This window comes from Drosophila willistoni (genome assembly GCF_018902025.1).
Source record: "Drosophila willistoni isolate 14030-0811.24 chromosome 2L unlocalized genomic scaffold, UCI_dwil_1.1 Seg168, whole genome shotgun sequence".
Classification (NCBI taxonomy): domain Eukaryota; kingdom Metazoa; phylum Arthropoda; class Insecta; order Diptera; family Drosophilidae; genus Drosophila; species Drosophila willistoni.
The window spans coordinates 4,641,914-4,656,037 of NW_025814047.1; the positions used below are offsets into that span (position 1 = coordinate 4,641,914).

General features: G+C 33.3%; 16 non-coding genes across 16 annotated transcripts; 7 read left to right on the forward strand and 9 right to left on the reverse strand.

Annotated features, from left to right (window-relative positions):
- Nucleotides 1-6,060: 6,060 nt before the first annotated feature.
- Trnam-cau lies at nucleotides 6,061-6,132 on the reverse strand. Its single transcript has one exon. It is a non-coding gene; the product is annotated as a tRNA-Met (tRNA).
- Nucleotides 6,133-6,379: 247 nt separating this feature from the next.
- Nucleotides 6,380-6,451, reverse strand: Trnae-uuc. Its single transcript has one exon. It is a non-coding gene; the product is annotated as a tRNA-Glu (tRNA).
- A 471-nt stretch (nucleotides 6,452-6,922) lies between these two features.
- Nucleotides 6,923-6,994, reverse strand: Trnae-cuc. The gene has a single exon. It is a non-coding gene; the product is annotated as a tRNA-Glu (tRNA).
- Nucleotides 6,995-7,203: 209 nt separating this feature from the next.
- Nucleotides 7,204-7,275, forward strand: Trnae-cuc. Its single transcript has one exon. It is a non-coding gene; the product is annotated as a tRNA-Glu (tRNA).
- Nucleotides 7,276-7,770: 495 nt separating this feature from the next.
- Trnae-uuc lies at nucleotides 7,771-7,842 on the forward strand. The gene has a single exon. It is a non-coding gene; the product is annotated as a tRNA-Glu (tRNA).
- Nucleotides 7,843-8,015: 173 nt separating this feature from the next.
- Trnaf-gaa lies at nucleotides 8,016-8,088 on the reverse strand. Its single transcript has one exon. It is a non-coding gene; the product is annotated as a tRNA-Phe (tRNA).
- Nucleotides 8,089-8,956: 868 nt separating this feature from the next.
- Nucleotides 8,957-9,028, reverse strand: Trnae-cuc. Its single transcript has one exon. It is a non-coding gene; the product is annotated as a tRNA-Glu (tRNA).
- Nucleotides 9,029-9,499: 471 nt separating this feature from the next.
- Nucleotides 9,500-9,571, forward strand: Trnae-uuc. Its single transcript has one exon. It is a non-coding gene; the product is annotated as a tRNA-Glu (tRNA).
- A 637-nt stretch (nucleotides 9,572-10,208) lies between these two features.
- On the reverse strand, nucleotides 10,209-10,281 carry Trnaf-gaa. Its single transcript has one exon. It is a non-coding gene; the product is annotated as a tRNA-Phe (tRNA).
- Nucleotides 10,282-11,085: 804 nt separating this feature from the next.
- On the reverse strand, nucleotides 11,086-11,157 carry Trnae-cuc. The gene has a single exon. It is a non-coding gene; the product is annotated as a tRNA-Glu (tRNA).
- Nucleotides 11,158-11,807: 650 nt separating this feature from the next.
- Trnaf-gaa lies at nucleotides 11,808-11,880 on the forward strand. Its single transcript has one exon. It is a non-coding gene; the product is annotated as a tRNA-Phe (tRNA).
- A 172-nt stretch (nucleotides 11,881-12,052) lies between these two features.
- Trnae-uuc lies at nucleotides 12,053-12,124 on the reverse strand. The gene has a single exon. It is a non-coding gene; the product is annotated as a tRNA-Glu (tRNA).
- Nucleotides 12,125-12,622: 498 nt separating this feature from the next.
- On the reverse strand, nucleotides 12,623-12,694 carry Trnae-cuc. Its single transcript has one exon. It is a non-coding gene; the product is annotated as a tRNA-Glu (tRNA).
- A 209-nt stretch (nucleotides 12,695-12,903) lies between these two features.
- Nucleotides 12,904-12,975, forward strand: Trnae-cuc. Its single transcript has one exon. It is a non-coding gene; the product is annotated as a tRNA-Glu (tRNA).
- A 621-nt stretch (nucleotides 12,976-13,596) lies between these two features.
- Trnae-uuc lies at nucleotides 13,597-13,668 on the forward strand. Its single transcript has one exon. It is a non-coding gene; the product is annotated as a tRNA-Glu (tRNA).
- A 236-nt stretch (nucleotides 13,669-13,904) lies between these two features.
- Nucleotides 13,905-13,976, forward strand: Trnam-cau. The gene has a single exon. It is a non-coding gene; the product is annotated as a tRNA-Met (tRNA).
- The last annotated feature ends 148 nt before the right edge of the window (nucleotides 13,977-14,124 follow it).

Sequence of the window (14,124 nt, forward strand, 5' to 3'; positions counted from 1 at the left end):
ATTCGGTTTGGCATATGAGGGACTAATCCTTTTGCTTTCTCGCCCAATGGGAAATTGCTTGCCATAAACAAAATTGAAATTATAAAGTAAAAGTGTGGACGACAATGTGTCCACCATGGCCATTTGAACAATTGCAACTGTATGTAACTTCAAACTGAGAGTTTATTTGCGCTGGGCCCACAAAATAGATTTGCCGCAATGTAATTGAGTATTTGTATTCAATTAAGACTTATTTCAATATTTGCATAAAATACTGTAGTACTGCAAGCTGAGAGAGTGAGTGAATCCAGTCCAGTCCAGTCCAGTTTTTGGACCCAAATCGTACATAAATCCTTCCATACGTTCGAGCATAATTTGGTGAAACGTAACTTGAACAAACAAATGGACAGACAAGACTGAGTTGTAGAGCTGAAGTTGGACCAAGAATGGGAATAGGAGTGCAATGTCCATAGTGGAGTACTGAGCAATCACACTGAGAGTCCACACACACACACACCAAATCTCTGGACCGTCTCCCATGTGTGTGTGTGTGCCAACTGTCTGATTTTGACAGCCCGCATAAAGCGGCGACCAAAAGGATGGCAAGGACAACGATGATGAAGAGTATGATGTTGCTGCCTAGGTAAACACTGAGAGAAAGGGCTGGCTAAAATGCATGGCGCTTCCACACTTCCGCACTCTCTTCATTTCCATCTCATCCACCTTTAGAGCTGCCACAAAAACTGCAACAAATATTAATTTTTATAATGCAAACATAGCTTTAATTACATTATTTTTGCGTACAGCCAACAAACAAACTTGATGTGTATGGCAAGCACTCCGGCCACTCCTCACCCTCCCTCCCCATCCATTTACTTCTCATCCTTGTTTGGTTCTCTCAATGCGTCTGATCAATCACCGGAAAATTGGATTTTCATATAGGCATCGTGTTGTTGGGTATGGCGCTTATGCAATTTCCGTTACGACCCGTCTGCCACCCGCCTTTTGCCATGCCTTGTGGCTATAAAAATCATCCTTTGGTGGTGGACACCATCCTCCTCACTCCCCGGCGACTGCAATCGTTTAACAAGGACAAACACAAACTTAATCAGTAGCCAGAGATTGGTCAATAATTTTTAAATACAAATCAAGTGTTAACTGCAGGGCAGAAAAGGGGAAAAAACATTTCGACAAACATAACAAATTCATTTGTTTCTTACCAAACACAACAAATTTGTAGCCCATAGCTATGTTAGTAAGTGCATCGGAAAGGTAAAACCCATGAATCAAGCTAACTGCAGATTTTGTTATCTAAGTTAGCTAAATTGAATTACGTAAAGTTTTTCCTAGCCAGTGGATACTTATAATTACAAAACCCAAAAAAAAATGTTATTGTTATATCTTCATTTCTTTCTTTTTTGGATTGAATTTCCAAATCCGAGTTTTCACATCACTCGACTCATTTCACAAAGTATATTTTTGTCATATCTTCCCTATTAAAGTTCCAACAATCAAACAACGACTTTTGAGCAAGAATTCTTTTCATTTGTCCAGTCTTTACGACTTTCACAGACTCCCTACCGTCATTAAAGGTTTTATCCCAGTTGAAGGCTTCAATTTCGAAAGAGTTTAGAGTAAAAACTCTTGTAAACAGAGCGTGACTTGAACTTGGGAAATCTAGCTCATAATTTTGGTGGGAAATATCAAGAATTTTTTGAAACATATGAACGGCATATTCCTGGATCGAAGTTTGATAATTTTAAAGGAAAAACTTTCCTCAGGATCCGCCACTGACTTAAATATGGAAAATATATTTTGTAAAAATTCATAATTACTTATGTACACATTTAGCTCACTCTAAAGGCCTAGAAGCATATGCTTATATCTAATAGAGTAGAAACTAAATTAAAAACTCGTTAAGGATGGAAAAGTACCTCTCAAGCAGGTAGCACCAGTGAAAGAGAGAGAGATCCATCTATATATGTTTTCATTTTCGATTTGTGCTCAAGGTCTTAGAGCACGTCTTATTTCAATTTTGCTTAAAATATGTGAAAAACTCTTGAAAAAGTTATTAACTAATGGCATGATTCCCTAACTCCTAGTCAATATTTAGTGATGTCTTCTATTCGATTTGCTTTGCTTGTAGGAGACCAAAATAAAAATAAAAAAAATTCAGCCGCAAATATCCTGAAAACACCGACACACAGTGGGATTTTAACACTCGCCAGCTGACTGCGTCAAACTGAAGTCAGGCGGAACCCTTTGGTGTCTCAACCATGTGGCAATCAATATAAACACACACACACACACATAGAGAGAGAGAAACACACATATGAAGGGCAGATTCCTGGATAGGAGAGATAGAGAGATATGTCCAGCTTTTGTTGGTCTCCTCGGTTTTTCTTTCTTTCTTTTTTTTTCATCTGTGGCATGTCGGCTGAACGGAAATTCGATTTATTTTCATCAATATTCAATGTCATTGCAACATCTTCGGGGGCATAGCCCAAAAGCGTACATCAAGCATGTCACAACGGCAACAAGGACAACAAGAAGGACATAGAGAAGAATTTGGTCCTTGCTTTAGAACGAACCACCATGGAAAAAGGACTTTGTGGCTTGAAACTTTTTTTTTTATTTTTTTTTCTTTTTGGGGTTTGCCATTAAAATTTGATGCGAATGCCATGTAGAGAGTAGAGTTGTTGCCATGGCACACCAGGTCGCTGGTGACCCCCCACCAATACTCCCCGAAATCCCATTCCCCACTCTTGACCCTTTTCGTTTACCGCAACCTGGCGCAGTTTTCCATCCATATCCATCGAATCGAGTCATTCAATCGCTAGCCTCCACACTTGATGCACTCCGTGTCTCCCCCTCTCTCGCTCTTTCTTCCTCACTGTCTCTCTGCCTTTGCATATTTAAACAAATTTATTTGCAATTTAGTGTTTGTGGTTTGTTCACGTTTTCACTCACTCTTCACACACCGCTCGATAGCCCTTACCCATCCCTCACGATTCGACCCCCTTTTTATATGGGGTTTGGCTCTTGGTTTTTGTGTCCAATTTTGTAGTGCAATTTTAAGTGGCGCGAAAATTAATTAAAATTTTGAAATTTATTGACAAATATGTCAAATTTCATTTCATTTTGGTTTCGCTCTTCTATTTCAGGTTTGTTGCAACATAAATTTACGCTACAGTTGAAACAATTTCTATCTGAATAAATGTTGAAAATTTACAACTACGCTGCAGGTTGCTCCATGAATAGAGAATGGATAGAATTTTCCATTAAGTTCATATTGTTTAAAATGGCACTGAAAACTAATTTAAGTATCTATTTTTGAACAGGAAAATAACGTATTCGTACGGTGTGCCAGTAAGATTTATGTTTACATAAACTTATTGTATGTTGATAACAATAACAATGATAACAATCCGCTTCAGTTCGTTGTTCTAAAAAATATTATTAATAATTGGACTCTAAATTGATCAATACCAAACTGTTATTTGTTGAATTTAAATCTTTTTAACACCTTTTTGTACTGTGTAAAGTCAACTTATCTAAGGACTTTTAACTAAACTTACGGAGAGAAAAGTGAATAAAAAGTAAAACATTCAAAAAAATATCTAAAATATCATAATTCTTAATTCTTATCAAACGTAACAGAGGCTGAATTGATTTTCGATGAATTGAGTGATGATCCCAACTAATTCGCTTATGCTGATTCTGAGTTTAAACTCGTTGGATACGGAATTGTAGCAAATGCACCCAAAAGTATACAATAGAGCGTCAAATAATTTTTTATGTGTACAACTTCAACAGTTTGAAAAATATCTTGTTTAAAAAAAATGTTCCTTGTTACAAGAAATAACAAACCAAGTCCTGACTATAGGAAAAAAAACGTAAATTTACTGGCATAAATGGACTTAATTTGTTTTCGTTATTTGAATTTTTGCTTATTCAACTTTGCAAAACGCACAACATTATATTTCACTTAACAACATGTTCATTTCGTGTCGGTGTGTCAAATAAATTGGTATTAAGTTTTTCTCGTTAAATATTTTGAGTTGTATTTCTAATAAACTTGTGCTTTCTCCAGTATATCTATTGAGATCTAATGAGTTCCCACAAAGTAAAAGTAGAAAGTTGCGATAAAAATATATAACTAAAAAACATGATGTAAAATTAACCAGAAAAGTAAAGAAATTCAAAAAACAGTTTTTAAGAAGAAAAAATTGAAAAAACTCCTAGGAAATATGGCCGATTAAATAATTCTGCTAATATATAAAGCAGGGTATTAAATACTTTTGTGATTTTAGGCCATCGCAATTTGAGCAACGTTTAAAAAGATTCTGCTCAAGATGTGGTTTAATAGTGCACCATATATTGAGCTTGATAACTCTTCGAGCTTTCAATTCATTTGAATAAAGAAATAAAAGACAATTAAACTAAAGAATATTTTAAAAATAATTGTGTACAAGTAATATTACTTTTTTATTGATTGCGAGTCAGTTCGTTCAACTAATTTGTGGATAACTTGTTTTCTTAATTATGATAAGGCAGCCTAAAAGTATGCAAACGAGTCAAAAATTAAAGTTTTTTACATTTTAGTCTAATCATGAACGGATCTATAAAATATTTTAGGAGTTTGTATAATCAGAAAACTACGGTTCAGTGATTTTTGAGGACTTGATTTAGTTTTAAGTTTTAAGAATTTATCAACATTGTCCGACTACTTTGAAGAGTCATTAGTTCGGCGTAAGGACAAGCAGAAAATATAAAAAATTATTACAAATAGCGATATTTCAGTTGGTTTCCAGACCTTCCTGATTTCGGCCTTGCCGATACGTCATGATAATTTAGCTTTCAGCTTATAGTTAATGCCATGATATCAACAAAAAAAAAGTACTTCTTCGATTTTTAACGATTTCAAATTTAAAACGCTTGTTAATGTCCTTAAAAATGTCGCCCTTTGTAGTTTAATCCCTTAAAACAACCTTTACACGATCAATCAAAGGCAAATATTTCTTTCTTCAGTACTCATCAATATTTAAAATATATTTCAAAGTGAGTGAAAACGAAATCAAACACCAAAACCTCTATTTTTCATTTAATATCATTTAATGAATGATTTAAAGTTTTTTTTCTTATGCCTAATTTACAATTAAGTGGCAAAAACCACATTGGTCTGATTCAAAATTCGACAAAAAGTGATGAGGAAAGTGGCTTAAATGGCAATGTGTAATTAGATGGATCTCTGGGTATTCTGAAACGATCTTATTTACAGTTGTCTTTAATTAAAAAACGCCCTTTAAATGTGTTATTATAGATGACTTTTACACGGTTATTCCCATTGCTACGCTCATGCTTACACGTATTGACAGAAATAATTTCATTACGGTTATGAATGCTGTACACAAAACAAATAAAAGAATATGGATGATAAATGTTTTCATTAAATTTATGGTAAAAAGCATTTGTTTGCCCAGTTCCCTCAAATGTGGATTAAAGTCAATTGTGGGGCCAACTTTAAGACCTAGGCCAGAGAGCTCCCCTTGCATGCAATTCGGTGCATTGCAAACAGAAAAAACGAACGGCCAGAAACCAACATGAAAAAGCACTTGGCGTGGGTTATTAAAGCCATATTTGTGCCATTGGGCAAATGGGCGAACCAAAAAAAAAAGAAACCCCAGTGTCCGGACTACGCGAAAGCAAACGTAGAAATATGCGAGAAAGTGCTGAACTGAAAAGTCCGTGAACAGCGTCAACGACGACGATGGCGGCGTCGGCGGCGGCATGCAACACAGCGATAAGAGTTGTTGGCAGCCAGAGCAAAGAGTAAATACATAATCCACGTGAGTTGGCCAAAAGTGCGGCCAACACAGTTTCCGATTGTGATGCGGGAGAGCAGTCTGGGTCAGCGGGTTTTTGCGGCATGGCACAGGTACTTGGTCCTGCTCCTATACTTTATCATTATTTACCTAAAACAAATGCTGATGAAATATTTAGTTTAAATTCTGAAAAATTTGACTTAAATAAAGAATCGTAGAAAAAAAAAAAAAGAAACACAGAAGTTTCCATACTCCATAGCAGAGCAAGGTTTCGATCCTCGGACCTCTGGGTTATGGGCCCAGCACGCTTCCACTGCGCCACTCTGCTTGTTGTGTCAACCGTGTCAGAAACTTCCCATGTCAAAAGCACCGTTCACAGTCACTTTTATTTAACCATTCAAGTTCCTTTTGCAAATATTATTGCCGAATTGACAATACACAAAATGTTCTCCCAGTGCGTAAATTAAATAAACAGTAAATTAAAACTTTAAAATAAAAATAATAATTTACAAACATGCTTAAAATATCTAAAAATAAGGGCAATTCTATTTCTAGAAGTGGAAAAAAAAAATTACTTCCCATACCGGGAATCGAACCCGGGCCTTCTGGGTGAAAGCCAGATATCCTAGCCACTAGACCATATGGGATACGTTTGAACAATTATCAAAAATCAATTTTGTTATCAGGATAGCAGCAAATGCCAACAAACAATAAAACGCAACTAACAATAAAATAAATATATAATATGTATATGCATTACAAACATGATTCCCAAAACATTTTTATATTTATACTCAACAGTTAAGCAATAGAGTTAATTGAAAACGTATTGTGATTATTCGTTATCCACAATCGTTTCCATTATTCATCAGGGGGAAACTCCACCTACGTGGGGGTTCGAACTCGAGAGATTATACGCATTTGGTTATAATTTGTATTTAGTTTCCCTCATGGAAATTATCTGGAAAAAACATTTTCTAAGCGATTTGTTTTATAATATGTTTATTACCTAATAAATTATTTGGTTGAAAGTCATGATTCATCTAGGGTAAAAGTTCTTAAAAAGCAACTTCCAGTGTGAGCTGAAAGAGAAATAGAAAACAATGAGCAAAAAAAGTTTCCCATACCGGGAATCGAACCCGGGCCTTCCGGGTGAGAGCCGGATATCCTAACCACTAGACAATATGGGACTTGCCGATGGGGTGGTCAAAATGCGCTTTTGTGATTCAACATTCCAAATTAAGCCACTCATCATTGAAAAGAAGTATAAAGTTGTTCTTTTTTATTGAATGGTATAAAAATAGATTTTCAACAATTCCAAATTTAATTCTTGAATCAAGAACGATAATTAGAATTAAAGCGATCTTCGGAATTTAAATTTGGCCACTGTCAAAGCATCTCCCATATTGTCTAGTGGTTAGGATATCCGGCTCTCACCCGGAAGGCCCGGGTTCAATTCCCGGTATGGGAAGCATGATAAGTGAATTGCTTTTTTTTTTTTTTGGATTGAAATTTTTTTTAACCAGTCCACCATTCATTTATATACAACTGAATGTTTTTAATATAGTTTTGAATATACTCAATCAATAATCAAACGTTGTGGTAAAGCAAAAAATTTAGTGTATGACAATCCAATTATTTTCAGCGGTACACATTTCAAAATTTGCATTTGTCTGGCTTCCAAAATCATCTAATATAGTAAGACTTTTTCTTCGAATAAAGGAAAGCAGGGAATTAGTAACAATGGTTAATAAGATTTTATTTTTTTAAGACCAATTAATATGTGACAAATATGAAAACATTTCCTTAAATTAATAAATATTTATAAAAGAAATCATAAACAAAAAAATTGAGAGATCGCAAAGTTTTTCGTCTATGGAAGTTTTTACAGTATTACGATCAATTTTAATTTGAACCCGCATCTGCGTTGCTATCAAACTGGCAATTTGTACCCAGAACAAATATATCCCATATGGTCTAGTGGCTAGGATATCTGGCTTTCACCCAGAAGGCCCGGGTTCGATTCCCGGTATGGGAAGTATCTTTTTTTTTAGATTATTTTATATTATAAAAATATAATGGATATAGTCATCCACTATTAATGCAAATAATTCTGTATGCGCTTAAACGTTTCAAATAAATAGTAATAGTTTAATCAATTTTATTGAAAATAAACTTTTTCAAAAAAGGAGACAAAAAATGAATTTGTAATGCCGAAACCCGGGATTGAACCGGGGACCTTTAGATCTTCAGTCTAACGCTCTCCCAACTGAGCTATTTCGGCACATGCTTATTTGACGACAAATAGTCATCCTGTCTGCCTCCAACCTATTTGAGTTAAATAAACACACTGGAAGCAAACATATAATTTATATTAGACATAAATTTGTAATGTTAGAAAGAAGTTTAAGGCGAAAGAAAATGAAGGAAATAGTTAGCTTAAACTAACTTGGTAAAAAATATCTTGTTCTTGCAAGCCAATAAAGTTTCTCCAATTTAAAACAAAAAATGCATGCAAAAAAATTGACAATATCAATTTAGTGCTTATACTTTACAGTAGAAAAAAATGTTAAATGTTAGATGAAGTTAGATCGCGACCTTACTGAAATATCCTAGTTTAGCTCAAAGCCATTCATATCCTGAAAGTTTTAAGTCTATACAAGTTGTTGGTTAAGTTGTTTTCGGTATACCATGTTGACCAATTGAAAAAAGAGGATTTTAGAGAAAAAGGAGTTTTAAAGATTCGATGCCAGGGCAGATCTTTTTAGCGCTATAACTTTTTAGACCATCAAACAACTCTTTTAACCATATGTCGAAACACTGGTCAAACAAGTGCCAACTCATAGCTATAAATTAACATATTAAATCTTACCCAACATTTTATAAAATCCGAAAAAAAAAATTTAATTTAAGACAACAAAATTTTTGAGATATTCGCTCTCTTCTCCTCCACAACTTTAAAAAAATGGTATGAAGTTTTCGAATTTGATTAATTTTTTCTCTTTGTCTACGAACAAGTTATTCTTACCTACCACCTGACCAGAGATGGACTGGTGATTCCACACACATTTCATGATTACCTTTGATAATATTTAAATATATTTAAAAAAAATAATTTCTAATAAGTACAATAAAAAAAGCAATAAAAAAGTTTCCCATACCGGGAATCGAACCCGGGCCTTCCGGGTGAGAGCCGGATATCCTAACCACTAGACAATATGGGACTTGCAGAGCGTTGGGTCTAATAACAAATTTGAACTCACTGCTTATTCTCAATGTTCATCCTTTATACTGTTAGTTTATGGCCATTTGAAGCACTGTTGGATTGTGGAGTCGCACTCCAGAGATCTCGAATTTCTTTGACAACTCTCCCACACGCAGAGAGATCTATGCAGTTCATCTTTTTCTATAAATACCCAATTGACATAATCATGCGATGGTAGAAGAAAGGAAGTTGGCGGCTGAAACTTAAAAGAAAGTTTTCAATATTTCTGAAGAGAAAATTTAATATTCTAAATTGGAATCAAGAGTCTCAATTTCATTAAATTTTTTGAGTGTTTGAAAAAGACATGTCTTTATTTTATGCTTCTGCTTTTAAAAGAATCACAATGAATTACTAAATTATACATTCATTTTAATCATTTCAGTTATTTGTGCAGCTATCAAAATATACTTTGTGTACCGCAGCACACATATCCCATATGGTCTAGTGGCTAGGATATCTGGCTTTCACCCAGAAGGCCCGGGTTCGATTCCCGGTATGGGAAGTAACTTTTTTGCAGTGTTTTTCTTTTTTTCGCTTACCTTGTTGGCCTTTGTTAATTTTTTCTTTGCGCTGAAAGACTTGTTTTTCACAAGTTTAAATTAAAAATTTGGCTTATTGACAGAAAATAATTGATAGGGGAAATAAACTGCAGCAGTGGTAAGATATCCGATAGTGATGTAAAAATATGTTCTATTGGTGATGTTTACCGATGTTTTTGTTGATGTCGATGTTTAGCGATGTAAGCTTGGTAATATAATTAAATAAAGCTTTCTACAAAAAGGCTCTTTAAACCTAATTCAAGTTGGAACTTTAAGAGCATTTCTCTTAGATTGAAAACAAAAAAAATAATTTTAACAGATACAATAAATTGAGGAAGCCCAAATCAAAACATTTAGAAAGGAGACCAGCGTATTTCAATGTTATATTAATACTTTACTCGTTTAATTTTAAATATTAATTTTGAGATTTTAGTCATATGCTTCAACACAACATCGATTATTAATATTAAAACCATCGATAAACATAGATGTCGATGCTTTTATCGAAATTTACATTACTAATATCAGAGCTCTCATTGTTTCCAGACAAAAAAATTCTACTTCTTAAAATTTCACTTACATAAAAAAAAGAAATTGCATTGCCGAAACCCGGGATTGAACCGGGGACCTTTAGATCTTCAGTCTAACGCTCTCCCAACTGAGCTATTTCGGCACATGCTATTTGCTCGTCATATAACTTATTTATATTTTTCTTAAGTACACGTTTGCCAACAATATATTCTGATAAGAATGAATCTATACCTACAGTTGCTCGCATAACTCTGCCTACACCCAAAAAGTTGACTGCGTGCAGTCAATCCAAGTCATTCGTTATTTCTTCATAACTAATTTCTTATGTGAATTAATCACAAAGAAAAATTAACAATAAGTCAAAATATAAGTCCCCAAACGTTTGCTTACTACTGGACAGCATGAATTTATTTAATTTGAACTCCGTAGTACTGCACCGTAGTTAAGTGTACTCATTATTTACTGTATAAAATTTGAAAGTATTTTCATATTTTTACCTTTCCCTAAAATTTTAGGGTTGTTGTATATTGGTTTTATCCTTAGTTATTATTTTTTTTTAGTTTTGTTCACACAGCTTCACATCCCACAGTACAATGGGTCACTGTATATTAAAAGCAATAACCACATAATAATTATGCATTATTGATACTAAAACTTTTGTAATAAAATTAATTTATATGCGACTCAAAGTCCCTGGCAGCTAATGCTTTTTTTCTTCTTAATAGAAATAAGTATAACAATAATAATATAATTGAGTTTAGTAGTGCATCTTTTGTAATATGTTATTTTGAAAATTTAATACATTTGCAACTCACAATTTTTAGTCATCAAATATTTGAACACAATACATATATTTTTTTTCTAAAATATAATCGATTTTTTATTGAATATAATGAATAATGAATGACTTGTTGCAAAAAGTTATTTCTTTAGGAGAAATTCAAATTTCCCATACCGGGAATTGAACCCGGGCCTTCCGGGTGAGAGCCGGATATCCTAACCACTAGACAATATGGGAGATTATCAGATAATGACAATATATAATTCCGATTCTGAAAGCAAATTAATATGTATCTACACGAACATAAATGAGGCAAAATGATATAGTTTTACTTTGATCCTTTCAGGATTCGTTATACAAATAATATTTTAAAATTTCTGAAAGTATTCCTTGACGACTTTGTCCGTATACATACATATGCATGTATGTATTGGAATTTCATATACTTTTTTCTGAAAACCCTTTTATTTCAAATCGGCGGGCATATTATGGTTTAATATATTCACATCTGAATGCACTTATGTATATGTATTTGTACTTTCTTATGGTGTACCTTTCGAAATGAAGCAATATTTTTGAAAATTTATATTATTTGTGGCCACATATTCATTTTGAAAGTATTTCATTTCAGACTTTTATTTTGCTACAGATTTATGAAGAACTTATGGCTTCTGAATAGTAGTACATTTATTTGGAAAGTTTTAAAGTTTAAAGTTAAGTTTAATATTGAGAACAGTTCAAAATTTTTTTATTTATTTCATGCAACATTCCATTTGATAATTGAAGTGGCAGCTGAAATAAAATCAGTTTTATCGATTTGTTCCAAACATTTTCTTGTACATTCAAGCGGAAATACAAAACATTTATTTGTCTTGAATCAAGCATGTGCCGAAATAGCTCAGTTGGGAGAGCGTTAGACTGAAGATCTAAAGGTCCCCGGTTCAATCCCGGGTTTCGGCATTACAAATTCATTTTTTGTCTCTTTTTTTGAAAAAGTTTATTTTCAATAAAATTTATTAAACTATTACTATTTATTTGAAACGTTTAAGCGCATTCACAATTATTTGCATTAATAGTGGATGACTATATCCATTATATTTTTATATATAAAATAATCTAAAAAAAAAGATACTTCCCATACCGGGAATCGAACCCGGGCCTTCTGGGTGAAAGCCAGATATCCTAGCCACTAGACCATATGGGATATATTTGTTCTGGGCACAATTTGCCAGTTTGATAGCAAGACAGATGCGGGTTGAAATTAAAATTGATCGTAGTACAGTAAAAACTTCCATAGACGAAAAACTTTGCGATCTCTCAATTTTTTTGTTTATGATTTCTTTTATAAATATTTATTAATTTAAGGAAATGTTTTCATATTTGTCACATGTTTTAATTGGTCTTAAAAAAATAAAATCTTATTAACCATTGTTTCTAATTCCCTGCTTTCCTTTATTCAAAGAAAAAGTCTTACTATATTATATGATTTTGGAAGCCAGACAAATGCAAATTTTGAAATGTGTACCGCGGAAAATAATTGGATTGTCATACACTAAATTTTTTGCTTTACCACAACGTTTGATTATTGATTGAGTATATTCAAAACTATATTAAAAACATTCAGTTGTATATAAATGAATGGTGGACTGGTTAAAAAAAATTTCAATCCAAAAAAAAAAAAAAAGCAATTCACTTGTCATGTTTCCCATACCGGGAATTGAACCCGGGCCTTCCGGGTGAGAGCCGGATATCCTAACCACTAGACAATATGGGAGATGCTTTGACAGTGGCCAAATTTAAATTCCGAAGATCGCTTTAATTCTAATTATCGTTCTTGATTCAAAAATTAAATTTTAAATTGTTGAAAATCTATTTTTATAACATTTAATACAAAAGAATAACTTTATACTTCTTTTCAATGATGATTGGCTTAATTTGGAATGTTGAATCACGAAAGCGCATTTTGACCACGCAACAGCCAAGTCCCATATTGTCTAGTGGTTAGGATATCCGGCTCTCACCCGGAAGGCCCGGGTTCGATTCCCGGTATGGGAAACTTTTTTTGCAATTCACATTTTATTTCATGTTGATTTCATTTGATAATAAACTTAAAGCTTAATGCTTACAATCACAATCATTTCTTTATTCATTCCACAAATCCGTTAAATATTTTCCAGAAAATAAATAATATAATAAAATTGACATAGCATTATAAGCAGCATATGGCGGCAATAGAGCGGGTCCTGGAGATTTAAATTAATTTCATTATCTTACAATATATTTTAATTTATTCAATTATAAATTAAACATTATGGTATTTCCATTCAGAATTTAAACAGTTCTGAGCGCATACGAATCGTTTCCGAATCTTCTTTTTGATTAACGGTCACAAATGAGATCCGCTCACTAATCATAAATTACTCCTTTTTCGGGAGCTACAACTACTCCTAATGAGTTGCTCAATCGTTAACAATTTCGATTCTATTAACAGTGATGTTTTTAGTCATAAACGACTTTGGACTACTGATTAATTGTGCGAGACTCCATATGGAATTATAATTTGAAATGTGAATGAAGTAAAAATTGTTAGCATTTTCTTATTCAACAAAGTTTTTAAAATAGACTCAATATGGTGTCCTGATAACAAAAATAATTTTTGGCAACGGCAAGAACATATCCCATATGGTCTAGTGGCTAGGATATCTGGCTTTCACCCAGAAGGCCCGGGTTCGATTCCCGGTATGGGAAGTAACTTTTTTGCTATTTATTATTAATTTTTTTTGTTATTATTATATATTCTGGAATAGGGCTTATTGTTTTTTGTTGTTGTAGCAATCATATGTTTTTTTTTTTACAGATGAAAAAAATTATGATTAAGTTCCATACAAAGTGAATTATATTTTGTTAATAAAGTTTACGTTCGCAAAACTCGCCACTCGGATATGCTTTTGACATGTAGAGTTTCTGACATCGTGCACTCAACAAGCAGAGTGGCGCAGTGGAAGCGTGCTGGGCCCATAACCCAGAGGTCCGAGGATCGAAACCTTGCTCTGCTATTAAGTAATAGGAAAGTCTTTGTGTTGGTTTCTTTTTTTCATTTTCTTATATAAAATATATTTGACTATTACAGACATAAATCGGAAATACGTAAAGATCATTAGCCTAAGCGCTTAAATAAAATATGTATTTAATATAAACTGTTAC